General features: G+C 40.4%; 1 long non-coding RNA gene across 3 annotated transcripts; it reads left to right on the forward strand.

Moving 5' to 3' along the window:
• The first annotated feature begins 1,442 nt into the window (after positions 1–1,442).
• Positions 1,443–21,677, forward strand: LOC120882047. 3 transcript variants are annotated; one of them, XR_005725412.1, is made up of 4 exons: positions 1,443–1,573; positions 12,825–12,974; positions 18,926–19,096; positions 21,444–21,677. It is a non-coding gene; the product is annotated as an uncharacterized LOC120882047 (long non-coding RNA). The 3 variants fall into 3 exon arrangements; XR_005725410.1 differs by lacking the exon at positions 12,825–12,974; XR_005725411.1 differs by lacking the exon at positions 12,825–12,974 and having other exon boundaries at positions 1,484–1,573; positions 18,926–21,485.
• The last annotated feature ends 548 nt before the right edge of the window (positions 21,678–22,225 follow it).

Here is a 22,225-nt window from a genome sequence, read left to right on the forward strand (position 1 = left end):
ATGACTTTTGTCAGAATCAAAGACAAGTTTTGGACCACCCTTGCTAGCTATTATTTTCCCTAATGTGAGAATAGCAAGTCACAAGGCCTATATGAATAGGGAGTCAGTTATTCTGTGTGTGTGTGTGTGTGTGTGTGTGTGTGTGTGTGTGAGTCACTCAGTCATGTCTGACTCTTTGCAACCTCATGGACTATAGCCCACGAGGCTCCTCTGTCCATGGTATTCTTCAGGCAAGAATACTGGAGTGGGTTGCCATTCCCTTCTCCAGGGGATCTTCCCGACCCAGGGACTGAACCTGGGTCTCCTGCATTGCAGGCAGATTCTTTACCATCTGAGCCACCAGAGAAGCCCTTCCTGGTGAGTTTTTAAAAGAAATTGGTTTGACTGTTACTGGATAATCCCCTCTCTAACCCCTCCCCCCTCCCCCACCAGTTTCTGGGAAACAAGATCTGCTGGAATGTTTAGTTTAACATACCACCAAGTCTCTAGCAATTATCCTGAACACACAAGATAAGTTAGCATATGCCATATGGGTGTTATATAAAATGTTACATAACAAATAGTACCTCATTGTGGCACGGCCTCTATCAGCAGAATAAGCATCATTTATCACAACTAGAGAAAGCCGATTTTGTATTCCTCAGAACTTCCCTTGTGTGGCTCAGCTGGTAAAGAATCCACCTGCAGTGCAGGAGACCTGGGTTCAATCCCTGGGTTGGGAAGATCCCCTGGAGAAGGGAAAGGCTACCCACTCCAGTATTCTGGCCTGGAGAATTCCATGGACTATACAGTCCATGGGGTCGCAAAGAGTCGAACACGACTGAGTGACTTTCACTTTCCGTTTCACAAAGCAGGCTGACTATCATGAACAAATGGAATACCATGAGCAAATTTGACTATCAGGGTCAGGGTGGCCCCAATAATGGAGCCTACTCTTGATTGAGTAGGACTCGCCGATAGGATTATAATGATCTCTGCAGGAGTATTTTGCTGAGATGAAGTCAGTGTCCAGTTTTTAACGTCTGGAGGTTGGGATTAATGCTCTAAGGGAAACTGACAAATAGCATTTGTTTCTTTTGTCAGCAGGGTGTGATGGGGAATGTCAGATGTTTTTCCTTAAGTGGCAGAAGGAGACCACAGGAGTTAAAAAATAATACAATAAAAATAAGGGGAGCTCATAGTAATGTGCTGGAAGACATCAGAATGTAATGGTAGGCAATAGTATTAGTAAAAGGGGAGGAAAAGTTCCTAGAGAATCAGAAGATTAATGTTATTCTGTCGTCTTGGGGAGGAATCTGTTCACTTTCTGAAGTCAGTGACACCTGGAAAGCTGCTAAGAATCCTCAATTTAAGGTCTTCAGATGGAGTGGATACCCAGTATACAGGGGGATGTGATGAGGAACAACTCAAGGATCAGCACTCTGGAGTTTTACTGATGTTAGTTGTTAATAGTACCTGGTAAACTTTCTTCTTTCTTTCTTTTTTTAACCTAGGCTCAAGGGCAGATTTTTCTGATGCTTATTTCAGAAGACCAAGGAGTCTCCAGGTTGAAGATCACGGAAAGGCTGTTTAGGTGAGTGAGTGGGAGATTTGCTCATATCTGTGTGATAAAGCTGGAAGTGTTGTATGAGTGCTTTCAATTAATTAATGTTATCAGCTTGTAAAAACTGTAGAATCAAAAATTGCGGATGAGATTCCCAAGTATATGGGCTGGCCTCATGTGAATTAATAAGTAGATAAACTATGAGTCCCAGATGGGGTTGATCTTACATACATTAAAGTTAATGGTAATATTTGAGGCCATGGAAAACTGTCCAAGGGCTTTACCAACTTTAGTTTTAGCATTCCATATTTATTATGGAATACATTTGCAATATAGAAATGATCAGTCTATTTCTGTTTAACTTTGATAGACTGAGAAAATTATTTCATCTGAGTTTTAAAATAAAGTAATTCAAATTAATTTGGTATAACAAAAACATCTACCATATTCATAATGATTACTTCTTTTCTTATTCCTAATATCTTCTACTTCTCTCTCTCTCTCTCAATAACTGTTGCTGTACATTTATCAGTTTCTTTTGCATTCCCTAGCAACAAGCTAGGTTTGTTTGAACCTAGTTTGAAGCAAGTTTGGTCTGCTTGAACTTCTTTATGGATTTTTTGTTTTGTTTTGTTTTCTGTTTAATTTTGGTAAATGTTCCTTCCTTCTACTTTCGTGCATTCATTCTGTTATTCTAATTTCATATTTTGGTTGCTTAGCTCATTAATTTGTGGTCTTTCTTCTTTTCTAATAAGCATTTGGTGTTATAAATGTCCCTCAAACTACCACTTTCGTGTATCCCACAAGATTTTATAGGTGCTATTTTCATTATCATTTGGTTGTAATATTTCCTAATTTCTATTATGATTAATAATTACTATTTATCCCTTGTTGGTCATATGTATCACTTGATTCTGGTCATATCTTTTCTTTTTAATATTCCTACCCTAAGTGGTTTGTTTCTGTTTTCCTTTGGGTTATTATTTTTTTAACTCAATTGCACTGTGTTCAGAGAGCATTGTTTTATGCTTGAAAATTGCTGACATATATTTGTGGACTAGTGAATGATCATCTTTTCTAAATGTTCCATTTGTGCTCCCAAAGAATATATAGTCTCTAATCTTTGGACCTAGTATTCTATACCTGCTCATTAAAACAAGATTTCATAGGGTTCTTCAAATCTCCCTTATCATTGCTAATAGTTATTGTTTTCTTAATTGATCAGTTACTGTGTTAGTGAGTTAAGTGGCTCAGTCGTGTCCGACTCTTAGCAACCCCATGGACTGTAGCCTACCAGGCTCCTCTGTCCATGGTGTTTTCCAGGCAATAGTACTGGAGTGGATTGCCATTTCCTTCTCCAGGGGATCTTCCCAACCCAGGGACTGAACCCGGGTCTCCCGCATTGTAGACAGACGCTTTACCATCTGAGCCATCAGTTACTGAGAGATATACTAAAAGTTCCCACTCTATGAATCTGCCAATTTCAGTGACTTTTTGGCATATGTATATTTGAGCCTTCAGAATTATAATCACAGTAATTAGCCCTGAATCCCTGCTTTTAATCATTTAAGAGCTGAAAGTCCACAACTGCTTCCTTTTAACCTTTTTGTGCCCTCTTCTTTTTAAGATCATATGGCTCCATTTTGAATTTTTCCTAGTAATCTCTATTTTGCAGTTGTTTCTGTCATCTTATTTCTGCTTCCTATTGATTGGGTTTTTTTTTTTTCCTATGCTTCTTATGTATCATTCTCTTTTATCTGTTTTCCATCGGATCGATTGAGTTTCTGTCAGATGGATTGAGTGTCCTTTAGTACTGTATTTCCTCTAGTGAGTTGGGAATAATGTATCCTATTTCTGTTTGTCAAGTTCACCAGTGATGTTTTATCGTGCTCTCCAAAGTTGCCAAGTCAAGTGTGATGTTATGAGTAAAGAGTTGTTCATAGACTGCTTTATGCTTACCCAGTGTTCCTTAGGGCAAAATTCAAGACATCAACAGAATCTATTGAACATCATGACAATGATTTAAATCCAGTTGTTTTGATTTGGAGGTGGAAGGGTTGTAGTAGAGCAGGGAAATGACATTTACTGAATAGCTTTAATATTCCAAGCACTTCAGGTGCATTTTTCTCATTTGACCCTTGCAAACACCATACTTGGTATGCATTCTTATATCCTCATTTGAAATGAGAAAAGTGAGAATCAGAGAGGTTAAGTAACCTTTCCCTTACATTAGCTAATAATGTCTGGAGTGAATCTAGGTCCCTTTGATGGTAAACTTCAGGGGTTTTCCAGTATTCCACACTGTCTTCAAAGGTAGAAACATAAAATGGAGGCACCTGCAGCCTCTCATATTGAATAAGTTAAACTTATGAGGTCCGGGGCTGTGTTCAACCCCGGCAAAGAGACCATTTATCTGTCTCACAACTCAGCTTTTCTTTTTCCCTCAGAATTGCCGCTGCCACACAACTGCAGATAACTTCCATCGATTTTCGCAGAAAAGAGAAAACTTATGTTTTACACCTTTCATGGGTTATATGCCATCACTTGGTCCACCTTTACCTGCTACCTGTTGAAGTCTTGCTTCCTTAGAGAGACAGGGAGATGGTCTCTAGTGATTGCAACATGTACAGATACAAGAAGTATATACACAAATAGTGTGCAAGTTCTTGAATATTCACAAATACCTATTTCTTCATCAGTGTTTTGCCTTCTTCCCAAAAGTTCATCTTAAGTCATTCACCTAACATCCTTGCTTAGCAAACCACTTCCCACCTGCTCACACACCACACACACACACACACACACACACACTGGGGGAGGGGGCGAAAAGCCGTGGGTCCCATATCTGCAAAGTAAGGTAAAGAAAATTAGAGACAACAGAAAATAATTCTGACATGTAGTAGGTACTCAATACAGTGGAAATTTGTTCATCATCTTTATGATAACATTGTTAATGGAAATATTGCATTTTTGTGTACTCTTTCTACATTGAGAATCACAATGTAATTTTTTTCCTTCCAACCACCAAACGCAATTTAGAAAACTCAAGAAGGGTAGGAAACTCTATTGTGTTTATAGATATTTTTACTCTTTCTGCTGTTCCCTTTTCCTTTCTGACAATTCCTACTTTTATCCTTTAATTTCTGTTTCAGGAACTTCCTTTAGTCCTTTTTTTTTTTTTATTTGAAGTAGGTCTGCTGGCAATAAATTCTCTTAGTTTAGTTTTTCTTCATCTGAGAATGTGTTTATATTTCCCCTTCATTCCTGAAAGTTATTTTTACCAGTTATGATTTTCTGGGAAGACAGTTCATTTATGTCAGCACTTGAGAAATGTTATACCACTTCCTTCAGGCCTCCATGGCTTCTGATGAAAAATCCACTGAGAGACATTTTTTTATAGTCTCACAGGTCTCTGAGGCTCTGTTCATCTTTGTTTCCAGTTTATTTTCTCTCTTTTAGTTGGACTGGGTAATTTCTATTGTTCTGACTTTAAGCTCGGAGTCTTTCCTTTTTCCTCTCCATTTTGCTACTGAATCCATGCATTGAGTTGTTAACTGACTTTCACAAATATGTTTTCAGTTCTAAAATTTCCATTGGGATCTTCTTTGTATCCTCTATAAACTTTGCTGACTCTCCCTTTGCTGACTCTCCCTATTCTTTTTCATTTTTTCAACTGTTAATAATTCCTCACTGAAGCATTTTAATGATAGCTGCTTTCAAATCCTTGTCAGGTAATTCTAACATCTGTGCCATTTTGGTGCTGGCATCAGTTGATTGTCTTTCCCATTCAAGTTGAGCTTTTACTGGTTTTTGGCATGATGAGTGATTTTCGATTTTATCCTTCCTGGACATTTTGGTTGATTTGAGAGTCTGGGTATTATTCAATTCTTCCGTTTTAGCAGACCTCCTCTGACACTGTACCAGCAGGTGAAGGCAGGAGTGGAAGTCCAGGTTCCCCACTTAGGCCTGTGTTTATATCATGGGGGAGGGAGATGCCTCTGGCACTGCTCCCCATCTGGCCTGCACTGAAAGCGCATGGCATGCGGAGGGCTTGTTACCCCTGGGAAGTTGTATTTATTTCCCATTGTTACAGCAAGCAGGTAGCTAGGTATGAGAAGAGAAATGGGGGGCAGGGGCCAGGTGGCAGGAAACCATACATCTTGTAAACAGCGGGGGTCCATGGGCAGACAGAGGGAAGCAGGAACCTTCAGACAGAAGGGGGACCACACATTTTGGGTGGTAAGGATCTGAGTAGCAGACAAAGAAAGCTGGGGAACTGTGGGAATCTCCTGCATCCCAATGGAAACTTTCCCTCATCTGTGCTCTCATTACAATAAGATTAGCCTTACAGATAAGAAGTACTCACCATGTACCGACACATGACACTTCTAATCTAAGCTAAATGGGGACAGAAATCACTCCTCATCTTGGAAAAATGGAGCTGGGATGGAAGTCAAGGAAGTCAACTCCCAAACCCCTCCTTCCCTAGACAATATTCTGCCACTTCACTTGCTTACCCCTCAGAACAGGCTTGCCAATGAGGCCCAGGGCAGCATCTCTTCACTTGTTTGCCCGCTCTCCCTCTGAGAATGTATCTTTGCTTAAATATACTTTTACTTTACTTTCTTAACCTCTCTGCTTCTGGTAGGGGAAATACGCTGACTGAAACTGTCCACCCTGGCCAGGCACCATAGTAACCATTCATGTGAGTTATTTTAAGACAGGAGGTCCTATTAAGGAACACGAAACTGATAAACCACCACCAACTGGAAGAGTTCAGGAAAGGTCAAAGGGAGACGCCACATGTCCTACCACCTCCCAGAACCCTCCTCGCTGGGATCCATCTTGGCTGAACAACACGTGTGCCACCAGGAAAGATCTTGAGTCAGAATGATTGGCCAGAGACAACACAGAAACTAATCCCATTACCATAAAAAGTGGCAGAGCAGTTCTCCTGGGTTCCCTTACCCTACTGCTCTCCACCCAGGTGCCCCTTCCCAGTAAAGTCTCTTGTTGTGTCAGCATGTGTGTTTCCTTGGACAATTCATTTCCAAGTGTTAGACAAGAGCCCACTCTCGGGTCCTGAAAGGGGTCCCCCTTCCAGCAACAACTGGCAATCATGAAGGGACCCCTGTTTACTGTGGCTGACATCCTGACCACTCAGGGTACTCAAGAACCAGCTCACCTGCTGACGAATCAGACACAGCGGCTGCAACCGGGACCCCTTTGTCCCTGATCTCTTTCCTGAACAACGGCTGGAGTGCCCCGACCAGATAAGGAATAAGACACTTTATTGACTTCCCTGCCCCTTCCTTTTTTTTTTTTTCTCTTTCTCTCATTCCTCTTTTCAACCCCTCCTATGCTACTTTTCTTTTCTTCTCCCCCAGTATTGGACTCAGGAGTCTGATTGAAGGGCCTCAGCCTGAACTGAGGATCACAGCCTGATCACCTCCAGTTGGCAGAGAACTTGAATTCTGGTTCTGGTCTGATATGGCCTGATTTCTGGTTTTTGGTAGGGCCGAGTTCCAGTCCTCCTTTCCTGGAAGCCCAGGAGAAAATTCCCATAACATCTGGGCATCTGCAGGTAGCAAGACGACTGTAAGGCCACTCCGTCTTTTTTTCTTGTCCCCTCCCAACCCTAACTGGTTTTTTTTTTTCTCTCCCCTCCTCCTCTTTCAACCTGTCCTCTTTCCCTCCCTTTGAAGACCCAAGGTATTTCTATTTACTCTGTCCGTCGATACTCAGACCTGAAGTTTTGAGTCTTTGTGAGAGATTTTCTGAGAGACCATGATCTCTCCTCCCCATAAGTTGTGCTTTCTGTTCTTGGGGAGATAATCAGGCAATATGAGCCCTCCATCAGGTGCCCTATTTCTATAAATTCAGCCGTTTGATTGTTCATTTGGCCGAGTGCTTCAAATGGAAGTGATTGATGGGGCTCAGTATAGTCGCACCTGGTCTTGGGTGAAAGTTAATACCCTAGACATATGTCTACCATTTGGGGCCAGCCCTACAGCCCCTCTGATTGTGCTTACTGCTGAGCATTTCCTTTGGCTCATGGACAACCAGGTGATCTGGGGCCAAGAGAGAGCTTGCAACCTCTCTAGAGTCAGATATTTGACAGAGGAGGCAAAAACACACAATGGAGAAAAGACACTCTCTTCAACAAGTGGTGCTGGGAAAACTGGTCAGCTATGTGTAGAAGAATGAAATTAGAACACTTTCTAACACCATATACAAAAATAAACTCAAGATGGATTAAAGATCAGAAACTATAGATCAGAAACTATAAGATCAGAATGGGAGAAAATAATAGCAAATGAAGCAACTGACAAACAACTAATCTCAAAAATATACAAGCAACTCCTGCAGTTCAATTCCAGAAAAATGAATGACCCAATCAAAAAATGGGCCAAAGAACTAAACAGACATTTCTCCAAAGAAGACATACAGATGGCTAACAAGCACATGAAAAGATGCTCAACATCACTCATTATCAGAGAAATGCAAATCAAAACCACAATGAGGTACCATTTCATGCCAGTCAGAATGGCTGTGATCCAAAAGTCTACAAGCAATAAATGCTGGAGAGGGTGTGGAGAAAAGGGAACCCTCTTACACTGTTGGTGGGAATGCAAACTAGTACAGCCACTATGGAGAACAGTGTGGAGATTCCTTGAAAAACTGGAAATAGAACTGCCTTATGACCCAGCAATCCCACTGCTGAGCATACACACCAAGGAAACCAGAATTGAAAGAGACATGTGTACCCCAATGTTCATCACAGCACTGTTTATAATAGCCAGGACATGGAACCAACCTAGATGTCCATCAGCAGATGAATGGATAAGAAAGCTGTGGTACATATACACAATGGAGTATTACTCAGCCATTAAAAAGAATACATTTGAATCAATTCTAATGAGGTGGATGAAACTGGAGTGTATTATACAGAGTGAAGTAAGCCAGAAAGAAAAACACCAATACAGTATACAAACACATATATATGGAATTTAGAAGGATAGTAATGATAACCCTGTATGCGAGACACAGCAAAAGAGACACAGATGTATAGAACAGTCTTTTGGACTCTGTGGGAGAGGGCGAGGGTGGGATGATTTGGGAGAATGGAATTGAAACATGTATAATATCATATATGAAATGAATCACCAGTCCAGGTTCGATGCATGACACTGGATGCTTGGGGCTGGTGCACTGAGACAACCCAGAGGGATGGTACAGGGAGGGAGGAGGGAGGGGGGTTCAGGATGGGGAACACGTGTATATCTGTGGTGGATTCATGTTGATGTATGGCAAAACCAATACAATATTTTAAAGTAATTAACCTCCAATTAAAATATATTTATATTAAAAAAACAAATTCAGTGAACAATTCCTGGAGAGGATATTAAAATAAATTTGCTGTACTATTCTTGAGGTCTAGACTGCCTTTTGTTTCATATAAAGTAATCTTTCAAATTGAAAAAAAAAAAAAGAAGGAAACTATAAGATCAGAAAGTATAAAACTCTTAAAGGAAAACATAGGCAGAACAGTGACATAAATCACAGCAAGATCCTCTATGACTCACCTCCTAGAGTAATGGAAATAGAAACAAAAATAAACAAATGGGACCTACTTTTGCACAGTGAAGGAAACTATAAGCAAGGTGAAAAGACAACCCTCAGAATGAGAGAAGATCAGTTCAGTTCAGTCGCTCAGTCGTGTCCGACTCTTTGTGACCCCATGAATCGCAGCACGCCAGGCCTCCCTGTCCATCACCAACTCCCGGAGTTCACTCAGATTCACTTCCATCGAGTCAGGGATGCCATCCAGCCATCTCATCCTCTGTTGTCCCCTTCTCCTCCTGCCCCCAATCCCTCCCAGCATCAGAGTCTTTTCCAATGAGTCAACTCTTCGCATGAGGTGGCCAAAGTACTGGAGTTTCAGCTTTAGCATCATTCCTTCCAAAGAAATCCCAGGGCTGATCTCCTTCAGAATGGACTGGTTGGATCTCCTTGCAGTCCAAGGGACTCTCAAGAGTCTTCTCCAATACCACAGTTCAAAAGCATCAATTATTTGGCGCTCAGCCTTCTTCACAGTCCAACTCTCACATCCATACATGACCACAGGAAAAACCACAGCCTTGACTAGACGGACCTTAGTCGGCAAAGTAATGTCCCTGCTTTTGAATATGCTATCTAGGTTGGCCATAACTTTTCTTCCAAGGAGTAAGCATCTTTTAATTTCATGGCTGCAGTCACGATCTGCAGTGATTTTGTAGCCCCCCAAAATAAAGTCTGACACTGTTTCCACTGTTTCCCCATCTATTTCCAATGAAGTGATGGGACCAGATGCCATGATCTTCGTTTTCTGAATGTTGAGCTTTAAGCCAACTTTTTCACTCTCCTCTTTCACTTTCATCAAGAGGCTTTTTAGTTCCTCTTCACTTTCTGCCATAAGGGTGGTGTCATCTGCATATCTGAGGTTATTGATATTTCTCCCAGCAATCTTGATTCCAGCTTGTGTTTCTTCAAGTCCAGTGTTTCTCATGATGTACTCTGCATAGAAGTTAAAGAAGCAGGTTGACAATATACAGCCTTGACGTACTCCTTTCCCGATTTGGAACCAGTCTGTTGTTCCATGTCCAATTCTAACTGTTGCTTCCTGACCTGCATACAGATTTCTCAAGAGGCAGGTCAGGTGGTCTGGTATTCCCATCTCTTGAAGAATTTTCCAAAGTTTATTGTGATCCACACAGTCAAAGGCTTTGGCATAGTCAATAAAGCAGAAATAGATGTTTTTCTGGAACTTTCTTGCCTTTTCCATGATCCAGCGGATGTTGGCAATTTGATCTCTGATTCCTCTGCCTTTTCTAAAACCAGCTTGGACATCTGGAAGTTCACGGTTCACGTATTGCTGAAGCCTGGCTTGGAGAATTTTGAGCATTACTTTACTAGCATATGAGATGAGTGCAATTGTGCGGTAGTTTGAGTATTCTTTGGCATTGCCTTTCTTTGGGATTGGAATGAAAACTGACCTTTTCCAGTCCTGTGGCCACTGCTGAGTTTTCCAAATGTGCTGGCATATTGAGTGCAGCACTTTCACAGCATCATCTTTCAGGATTTGAAATAGTTCAACTGGAATTCCATCACCTCCACTAGCTTTGTTTGTAGTGATGCTTTCTAAGGCCCACTTGACTTCACATTCCAGGATGTCTGGCTCTAGGTGAGTGATCACACCATCTTGATTATCTGGGTCGTTAAGATCTTTTTTCTATAGTTCTTCTGTGCATTCTTGCCACCTCTTCTTAACATCTTCCGCTTCTGTCAGGTCCATACCATTTCTGTCCTTTATCGAGACCATCTTTGCATGAAATGTTCCCTTGGTATCTCTAATTTTCTTGACGAGATCTCTAGTCTTTCCCATTCTGTTGTTTTCCTCTATTTCTTTGCATTGATCACTGAAGAAGGCTTTCTTATCTCTTCTTGCTATTCTTTGGAACTCTGCATTCAGATGCTTATATCTTTCCTTTTCTCCTTGGCTTTTTGCTTCTCTTCTTTTCACAGCTATTTGTAAGGCTTCCCCAGACAGCCATTTTGCTTTTTTGCATTTCTTTTCCATGGAGATGGTCTTGATCCCTGTCTCCTGTACAATGTCACGAACCTCCGTCCATAGTTCATCAGGCACTCTATCTATCAGATCTAGGCCCTTAAATCTATTTCTCACTTCCACTGTATAATCATAAGGGATTTGATTTAGGTCATACCTGAATGGTCTAGCAGTTTTCCCTGCTTTCTTCAATTTAAGTCTGAATTTGGTAATAAGGAGTTCATGATCTGAGCCACAGTCAGCTCCTGGTCTTGTTTTTGTTGAGTGCGTAGAGCTTCTCCATCTTTTGCTGCAGAGAATATAATCAATCTGATTTCAATGTTGACTTTTCTTGACAAAGCATAAAATAATAAAGATTGATAATAGATTTAGATTTACTAGTAATAATAAAAAGAACTCGATTCAGATTCTTTCCTGAAAGTTTCAAAAACATAATTATCAATATAGATTTCTATATTTATTTTCATATGACCATGCTACTCCTATCTTCAATCTCTTCCATTTTACTATCTTTACCAGCAAATTCAATTCCCAATTAGAAATGTAGTTCCCTCCTAGTACTTGAGATCCTTTCCTTGATATTGGACAACTGGCAGCGTTATCTTATCCAACCATTCTAGCGAAATGCTATGGCGCCATCTATCACCTTAACATCTTTCAGGGTACTAAAATGATTAGTCTGCTACTATTTCTCCCTCTACTTAGTTAACACTTACTATATTGAATAGTTACTGTAAAAGGCTAAGCACAGTAAGAAGATAGAAAAAACAGTAAGGCCGCTGCCATTGAGAAATCTGCTGTCCATTTGTGGAAAAAAGAATTGTATTGAAATAAGTAATTTAACAGACCATATTGATAAGGAAATACTCACACGCACACATACACACACACACACACACACACACACACACACACACTCACACAGACCCCAACCAGGGAAAGAAATTTTTGAGTAAGAAACAGAGGAAGTATGTAGGTATTTTAATTCAGAGTTAATAAATGAGGCCAGTGGTTCTGAAACATCTATTTGCTTAAGAATGATCATTTGAAAGGTAGCTAAGCTTAATGGTTAATTAAGGGCTTGAATCATGGGGGCAGACTTCTCAATATAAAGCCCAATTTTGGTAATGATTAGTTGTAAGAACATGAAGTCATGACTTTTCTCTTATCCTTATTTTTCATCAGCAGTGAATAGAGAAAAACAGTACTTTTTTGGAGGGAGGTAGGGTGGTGGTTACTATGAGGAATAAGTAAATTAATTTTTTTAAAAAGAGCTTAAAAGAGTACTCGACCCACCATCAGCACTTGATAAATCTTAATATTATAATCAGTATTATTGGAGCATTTGTTCAAAATGTAAATTTCTTAGATCCCACCCTCAGAGTATTCTGATCCAATAAGTGTAGGACAGTGCCCAGCAATTTGCATTTTTTACCATGCTGCCAGATGGCTGACACAGATGATAGGGAAGCACTTTTAATAAAAACTAGGTTAGACAGAAGCAGAATTAAGAATGACAAGTTGTAGAGCATGTTTTGCAAATTTCACTGTTTGCTACCCCTTTGTGTTATAAACCCCTTCGAGAAGTTAAGGAAAGTAAGTGTCCTTTAAAAAAAATAAATACGTATTTGCAAACACTCACAATTTTGCATACGATCTCACCTAACTTATAAGCCTCCTGGAGTTTGTTGATGAGTTCCTAAGAAACTAACAGAAGAGGGTATTTGGGAGGAAGGATTCCCAAAGTTCCTGGTTAAGAGGCCATGAAATACTTCATACCCACAAGGATGGCTACAATCAAAAAGACAAACGGAGTAAAACAAGGTTGGTGAGGATTTTTATTTTATTTTATATTTTATTTTACTTTTTGGCAAGGAACTAGAAATCTCATTCATTGGTAGTGGGAATGTAAAATGATGTATCCACTCTGGAAAATGGCTTGGCAGTTCCCCAAAGTGTGAAATATTATAAAGTTAACATATGACCCAGCAATTCCACTCCAAATACAATATATCCCCAAGAAAAAGAAAATGTATGTTCCTATAATGGCATTATTCATAATATTCCAAAAGGGGAGATAATGCAAATGTCCATCAACCAATGGGTGGATAAAGAACTGTTTTACATACCTATACAATGGAATATTTGTTAATAAAAAGACACTTGTTACAACATAGATGAACCTTGAAAACATGCTAAGTGAAAGAAATCAGTCACAAAAGACCACATATTATATAATTCCATTTATATAAAATGCCCTGAATATGCAAATCCTTAATGACAGAAAGTAGATTAGTAGTTGTTACCTAGGGCTAAGGGGAGAGAAAAATAAGAAAATAAGAGTGACTGCTAACAGAAAAGGGTTTCTTTTTGTGGTGATGATGAATATGTTATAAATTCCGAGTGTGGTGATGGTTTGCACAATGCTGTGAATATACTAAAAAAAATTGAATTTACACTTTAAATGGGTGAATTTCATGGTATATAAATTATCTCTCAATAGAGATGTTGGGCAAAAAGGAAGAAACCATGAAACAGATTGATTATGACAGAGCCCCAGACTAGGGGGAAAAAAGGGATTAAGAGTGAAGAGAGGTTAAGGTGAGAGAACGCAGGCTTGGAAGTCATCTGGATATTGATGATAGGTGAAACGTTAAACTGACTCTTATATAACAGGGCCTGAAAAACTGAGAAATTAAAATAGGGCCCAGAGGGATTCCTACACTTCCTCCGAGGAAAGCCAGAGAAGGCAAAACTACTTGAAAATGGAATAAAATATATAGCATTGTCACAAAAGTCAAGGAGGAATTTTAAGGCGAGGTAATCAGAGATAATGTCAAAAATCATGATATTAAAATACTCTACTATTAATCAGATTGAAGTATTTGTCTGTAACTGTGGAATCTTAGCCCAAAATTGTTAATGATTTTATTCTCCCTACTCATGTACTTAGGTAGCTTTGAAAAAAGAAAAGAGTGATGACATCTTTTAGTAGTGAAGGTAAATACACAGTATGAGTTTACTTGCTACTACAAAAAAAAAAAAACACTACTGAGCTAAACCCAAATAGATTATATCCCAAGTGAGCTGATAATACAGAAATTCAGTCACATACCTATGTTTAAACATGTAAAACCCAATTTCAATAGTTTTGAAATTTCAAATCTAATTTGCAACATATTGGTGTGTGGTAAAATGTAAAAACACATCTTTTTTAAGCCACCAAGAAATACCAAACTTTGAATTATATTTTAAAATAAGTAGAACTCTGCTTTAAATCTTAGTTATATTTATATAAAAATCAGACTGCCATGAATTGGATGTACTTACCTGTGTGAGTACTTTGAAAATTAAAAATACACACAAAGAGTTAGCTTTTAACACTATCGGATTTCCAAAATAAGTGAATTCATAATCTAAAACAAAATACTTATATCTTTAGAAGATAAATCCATTGGATAAATGTAGAAAAATATTTTAAATACACGTGATTTGGACATAATATTTTATATTATCCAACTTACTCTTCCTCTCCATTAGGAATTACTGTTTCTAATGAATATATGAGAGTGATTCTGTCATAAACTTTGTAAAAACTTTTTAAAATATGGCAGAATACAAATTAAGAAAAATGGCCACCATTAAGGTAAATCAACAACAAAAAATTCATGAATACTTTGCTCTCACTTCGGAAAAGGCAATGGCACCCCACTCCAGTACTCTTGCCTGGAAAATCCCATGGACGGAGGAGCCTGGTAGGCTGCAGTCCATGGGGTCGCTAAGGGTCAGACACGACTTCACTTTCACTTTCCCTTTTCACTTTCACGCATTGGAGAAGGAAATGGCAACCCACTCCCGTGTTCTTGCCTGGAGAATCCCAGGGACGAGGGAGCCTGGTGGGCTGCCGTCTATGGGGTCACATAGAGTCGGACACGACTGAAGTGACTTGGCAGTAGCAGTAGCAGCAGTGCTCTCACTTTAGAGAGTGGAGAGGTCCAGGAGACACTACTCGCTTGACACTGGCTCCAGCCATGATCAGTTGAACTTCAGAGGTATAAAGTGCCACAGAAGATGACTGCAGCCATGTTTTCACAACTTCCAGTGGCCATGTCAGAATAGCTCCCACTGTACCACCACACCACATCCTCCGGCAAAGAGATGAGCTAGTGGAGAAGGCAAATAAAGTGTTTTTCCATAGGGACCGGGAGGAGGAGGTCAAAAGGGAGGAAAGAGAAGCCCAAAAGGATGGAAGGATAGAGAAGCCGATCCAAGCCTTAGCTCAACAACAGGCTAAAATCTTGGCCTTGGTTCACCGTACCACTGTGCGAGAGTCATGGAGACAGTGAGAAAGAAAAAAGGATCCTAGGGATCCACCACTGAGATGCATCCAGTGTGCCTGCTGCCAAGAGGATGGACATTGGAAAGGGGAGTGTCCATATCACCCTAAGGGAAGGCGTGTTGAGACCCCTACACCTGCTCTGTCTGTGTTAGTTCTAGGAGACCAGGGCTGAGGATGCCCAACGGCTTGAGAACAGCTCCCTGCCCTGCCTTTTCTGAAACCAGCTTGAACATCAGAAGTTCATGGTTCACGTATTGCTGAAGCCTGGCTTGGAGAATTTTGAGCATTACTTTACTAGCGTGTGAGATGAATGCAATTGTGTGGTAGTTTGAGCATTCTTTGGCATTGCCTTTCTTTGGGATTGGATTTTAGTTTAACCCAAATAAGATACGTAGGATTTATAATCACAGAGGAGAAAAAAAGAAAAGGCTCGACCCTCCAGAGGAAATCCCTCATCTTAAATACTTCTTACCCTCAAATGAGGAAACAGGTTAGGGGATTTTTAAGAATGACTGGATTTTCCTGGATCTGGATTCCTGGTTATGGGAATCTGGCCTGACCCCTGTATGAGAAACTAAGAAGGAAAGAGGGAGGGCCACTTGACTGGAATGGAGACCTGCAAGGTTGCCTTAATGCCCTGAAAGGGGCTGTCAGTATGGCTCCAGATTTAGACCTCCCAAACATGGAAAAAGCCTTTCAGGCTGTATGTCTCTGAGAGAGTAGGAACTGCTCTTGGGATGTTAGGACAAATGGTGGGGCCCACATTACAGCCTGAGGCCTACCTCTCAAAACAACTAGACAAGGTAGCCAAAGCATGGCCTGCTTGGCTCAAGGCAGTAGCAGCCACCACTCTTATGGTTAAAGAGGCCTCCAAGGTGACCCTGGGTCAGCCCACCACAGTGTATACACCTCACCAAGTGCAAGCAGTCTTGGAGACTAAAGGAGATAGATGGATGATAGGGGAAAGGATCACCCAATGCCAGGCCCTCCTCCTTGACACTCCAAAAATAAGATTAACAGTCTGTCAGACTTTAAATCCAGCCACTTTAATGCTGGGCCCCTATACTTCCCCTTTAGACCACCAATGCATGCAAGTCATAGATGAATTACACTCTTCTCCCCTCAGCCTATCCGAGACACCCTTATCCAGCCCAGAGGAAGAATGGTACACAGATGGCAGTACTTTTGTGGGAAAAAGAGAGAGGAAAGGAAGATATGCCATAATGAGCCTAGAAGAAACCAGGAAAAGTGGGTCTCTTCCCCCAGGCACCTCAGCCCAGAAAGCTGACAAGAGCTCTGGAACCAGGGAAAGAAAAAAGGACTAATGTCTATACAGACTCTAAATATGCTTTTCTCATCCTGCACACCCATGCAGCCATCTGGAAGGAAAAAGGGATGTTCAGTGCCAGAAGCTCTCCTATTAAACACAAAGAACTCATTCTCAGGCTTCTGGAGGTAGTCAAACTTCCTGCTAAATTAACTACTGTCCACTGCAAGGGTCACCAAAAGGAAGAAGAATAGGAGGCCCAGGGAATAGGAAAGCTGATCAGGAGGCAAAACGAACCGCTAGGGCAGCTACCCCTGTCACTGCTATCTGCTCCCTTTTCCCCAAGGAAACCCTGACTCTGAATTATACCCCAGAGGAACATTCCTGATGTGCCAAGCAGTGCTGGGAGACTAGGTAATGTGGGTGGTTCCAGACTGACTAGGCTCAAATAATACCCACTGACTCTCAAGTCTGGAAAATTATTAACTCCTTACACAAAAGTTCCCATTTTGGAAGGGATAATCCAGAAACCTTGCTTAAGCCCATTCTCTGCCACCCCTGGTTGGCTAAAGTTACTTGGCAGATCACACAGAGTTGTGATACCTATCTAAGAAACAATCCAAACACCAGACCCTTGCCACTTCCCCTAATTAAACCTGTCCAACATCAAGGGTCATACCCAGGAGAAGACTGGCAGGTGGATTTTACAGCTATGCTGAAACCACAAGGGTTTTCTTATTTTCTAGTCTTTGTTGACACATTCACAGGATGGACTGAGGTGTTCCCTACTAGGACAGAGAGAGCTACAGAAGTCTGCAAAGCTCTGTTAAAGGAGATAGTGCCCAGGTTTGGGCTGCCTCCATCTCTTCAGGGTGACAGTGGGCCCTCAATTACAGCCATGATATCCCAGAACCTGGCTGCATGCTTAGGAATCAAATATTGCCTCCACTCATCTTGGTGGCCTCAAGCCTCAGGGAAGGTAGAGAGAAAGCCAACCAGACTCTTAAAAGGGCTCTGGCTACACTATGTCAAGAAACACACAATAAACAGATCCATATGTAGGACTATATTGTGCTGGATGAAGCACAAGCTGGAATCAAGATTGCCCGGAGAATTATCAATAACCTCAGATACACAGACGATACCCACCCTTATGGCAGAAAGTGAAGAGGAACTAAAGGGCCTCTTGATGAAAGTGAAAGAGGAGAGTGAAAAGCTGGCTTAACTCAGCATTCAGAAAAATGAAGATCATGGCATCCTGTCCCATCATTTCATGGCAAATAGATGGGCAAACAATGAAAACAGTGAGAGACTTTATTTTCTTGGGCTCCAAAATCACTGCAGATGGTGAGTGCAGCCATGAAATTAAAAGACGCTTGCTCCTTGGAAGAAAAGCTATGACCAACCTAGACAGCATATTAAAAAGCAGAGACATTACTTTGCTGACAAAGGTCCGTCTAGTCAAAGCTACAGTTTTTCCAGTAGTCATGTATGGATGTGAGAGTTGGACTATAAAGAAAGCTGAGCACCAAAGACCTGATGCTTTTGAACTATGATGTTGGAGAAGACTCCTGAGCGTCCCTTGGACTGCAAGGAGATCCAACCAGACCATCCTAAAGGAAATCAGTCCTGACTATTCATTAGAAGGACTGGTGCTGAAGCTGAAACTCCCAATACTTGACCACCTGATGCGAAGAATAGGCTCATTGGAAAAGACCCTGATGCTGGGAAAGATTGATGGCAAGACGAGAAGGGGATGACTGAGGATGAGATGGTTGGATGGCATCACCGACTCAATGGACGTGAGTGAGCAAGCTCTGGGAGTTGGCGATGGACAGGGAGGCTTGGCATGCTGCAGTCCATGGGGTCGCAAAGAGTCAGACACAACTGAGCGACTGAACTGAGCTGACTGATATGTGGGAATTTAAATGTTGCTACTTTCTCAAGGCCCTGTTTTTTGGAGATTGTTCTGTCTTTCCCTTTCCTACTTATGTACTCTTTCTCATGCTCTTAAGACAGATACCTTGGCTGACATGTCAGCCTCAGTAAATGTTGTTCTGCACACAGAACAAACTTCCTTATCTTCAAAGCCTTACTATTGCTTTGCTGAGCTCTGGTACTGAATTCCAGGTAAGTTCTCAATAAATATGCACTCACCATTTTCTCTAGGAGCTGCTCTTCCACAAGCTCTCCCTGCTCTGTCTCTCATATTTCCTGTCTGGTTGTGAGAATTAATTCAGTGTGAAACTGCCACATCTGGAGCCTGAACAGGGACCTGAAGGCTTGCTATGCACCTGTTCCTCAAGCCTGAGCAAGAGAAAAGGATGCCCGCTCATCCAGGTAGGAACTACAGCCTATAAGGCTAGCGACAGAACAAAGTCTTTTTTTTTGGGGGGGGGGGGTTATTAATTAATTAATTAATTTTAATTGGAGGCTAATTACTTTACAATATTATAGTGGTTTCTGCCATACATTGACATGAATCCACCACGGCTGGAATGAAGTCTTTTTGACGTGCAGTACTTTGGCTTTTGCCTATGGGTAACTCGTTATCCCCCTCAACAGTGTGCTCATAAACACCAGCTTTCTTTTTTGCTTGCCGCTGCTGGTTGCAAGATTTCTGATTTAGATTTAACTGAACTTCTTACCGTTATTTGTACTCATTGTCCTTACTATCCACAAGAAGCTACCTTGAAAGTGTCTGATTGGGAGCAAAAGCCATTGGTTGAGAAATGGAGTAGGTATTATTAATGTACAACACCTGAATACTTGGAATTTATGCCACAAAGCCCTCTCTGCTATAGAAGAGCACAAGGTTTCATGGGCTGATCTTATTCCTCTCCCCGAATTGCCTCCACCTCGTCCTCCAGAAGCTTCTAAATCTGCTTCTATTGAGCCTATCAAATCTGCTCCTCCACTTGTCGACTCGGTCTTAACTCAACCTCAATGTTCTATGATAGAAAATATGTTACAGGAAGAAAACTTAAATGGAAGATCTGTCTCCACCCCCATCTAGAGCAGGGAGGGACACCTCCAGTAGAAAAAAGCCAGAGCACTGGGTGCCACTGTTTTCTCTCTTACAGATGGGAGCTAACAATTCCAAAACCACCCCTTTAAATTGTATCTCAAAAAACTGGGATAAGTTTGATCCCCACAGCCTAAAAAGTCCTTTTTATGTAGGCTTTCTTTGCTTTAAGAGAAGACCTCACCTCCCCAGAGAGACAATCCCTGCTGGGAAAGCATCTTATCAGTCAGTCTACCCCTGTCATCAGAACCAATTTGAACACTATTTAAATTTTAGCTCTGAAACTATGACTACGAAAAGGAGATATGACATTTTTGACACTGAATGGCCATGATATTCTTTAGACTCCAGAGAAAACTGGTTAAAATGAAATCTTTTTGAAAGTACAAAACTGGTTCTTTTCACACATGCAACTAGGAAAAGGATAGCTTATCAAAATACTTCTTTTGGAGCTCCAACCCTGCCTGAGAAAACAGAAATATGCCTGGGAGGGGCGGAGGAAGGAAACCTAAAGTTAACTCTTATCATGTCCTTAAGACACACAGCCCACTCTGTCTGGGACTCCAGCCATGAACAAATTGGTAGAATTTTAAACCAATAAAAAAAAGGGGAGGGGCAAAAAAAAAATTTTAAATTTCAAGCAGAAAACTATGAGATCTCTGTCCAGATTTACATATGTCTCAATGTGTGTCTTTGTCTTGCTAAGGTTAATTTGTCACAGTTGCTAAAGAAAATTAAGATGCATGTCTTTAATAAAAGGGTATAAGGGATAAAATCACATTAAGGAGAAAGAAAGTAAATCTAAACTTATAGGTGGCTATTTTCTGAACAGACAAATAAAATGATGGATACAGAAAATGTAAAAAAGGTTTATGACAAATGGAAGAGACAAGATATGACAAATGATACAAGACATTAAACTGCCTTTAAAGTCTTTTATTGTTACTTTGACTAAGTAAATAACTATTGTTTCACAGTAAACATAGGCTGATACCAAACTAAAATTTAATTTTCTTGCCCTGTTAAAAAAACAAAGTTTTCTTGGAATGTGGCTTTTGATAATAGACTATGGCACACATAGACAAAGCTCATTCCACTTCTACTAAAATTAACCCCTCATCAGGGAATTTAAAATGAATAAACGATGGCTATAAACCAGAGTTGGGGCTATGGGAAATCCAAGTCCAAGACTGCTTGCCTGCTTGGCTTTTCTCAGCTCTCTGACAAACCTCACCTTTATTTGATAGGATAAAGCCTTTCCTGGCTTCAAGGTTAATATCTCACAATGGAGAAAAAAAAATGGTTAAAATGTTTTCTACAATCTCCAACAATCGGGGCACCCACTTTGCTGGACAGGTCATACAGACATTGGCAAATACTTCACGAGCTTCTTGGAGACTATTGTTTTCACTGACATCCTCAGTCATCAGAAAAGGATGGCAAGGGATCGATCAAAGGGATTGATTACATGGGATTAAATAGACTACTAAATATGATAATAATTTTCATGACTTTTTGATTGACATATTACTGGCTTCTAATCTTTGTTTTCAGATATAAAGAAGCTCCTCTCAAGTTACTGATGGTTTAAAACAATTTAATGATTTACACTGATGGATAAAATTTAAACATTTTTCTTTTCTCTCTGCCTTGTCCCTCCAGAAATTGGAGACACTTGGGGTCTGAACAGCCTTATCAAGTTAAGAAAGACTGTCTCCCAACATATACGGAAATCTCAAAGTATACCGGGTAGCTCTAAAAGAAAAATCCACCCAACTAATGTCAGGCCCATGGCATCTATTATGTTTCACTGAATATTAAGTTCTAGTTTTGTTAATTAAGGTCTGTGTTTACTAAGACTCATTTAGACACTTCCTTGTGGTTATGTCATATTGCTAAGAGGTTTAATTAAGTTATTAAGAAGGACACTCTGAGTTTGTTCCTAAAGCTTATCTCAGTAACCAGTCTTCGAATAAAGATCAGATGCTCCAGGATTTACAACCAAGAGATTAACAACAGGCTACGGTCATTTAGCAAACTAAATCAAATGACCTGGAGATATCACGGGCCTATACCTAATGGAAGTTCTTGACTTAAGTTCTTACTTACAATGTTGCCTACTTCAAAAAATGTTGTCCCTTACATTGCAAAATATGTGACTGAGCTACTGATATAATGATGGTATACAATTTCATATAAAATTCATAATTATAACAATGTGACTCTCTATATGAAAAGAAACAACAAGAGGAAATATTTTCCTAAACCACGAAGCTAATAAGACAGGTATAGTCCAAGGACTTTTGCTGCTCACAGGGCCTAATCCAATAACAACACATTAAATGACACTTACTCCATGATTTGTGAACAATAAATGCTAGAATACAACCTATGGGACCCTTCCAACCTGGTCTCCCTATTCCAACATTAATTCCTGAAAATCA

Source organism: Oryx dammah, unplaced genomic scaffold, assembly GCF_014754425.2.
Source record: "Oryx dammah isolate SB20612 unplaced genomic scaffold, SCBI_Odam_1.1 HiC_scaffold_23, whole genome shotgun sequence".
Lineage (NCBI taxonomy): Eukaryota > Metazoa > Chordata > Mammalia > Artiodactyla > Bovidae > Oryx > Oryx dammah.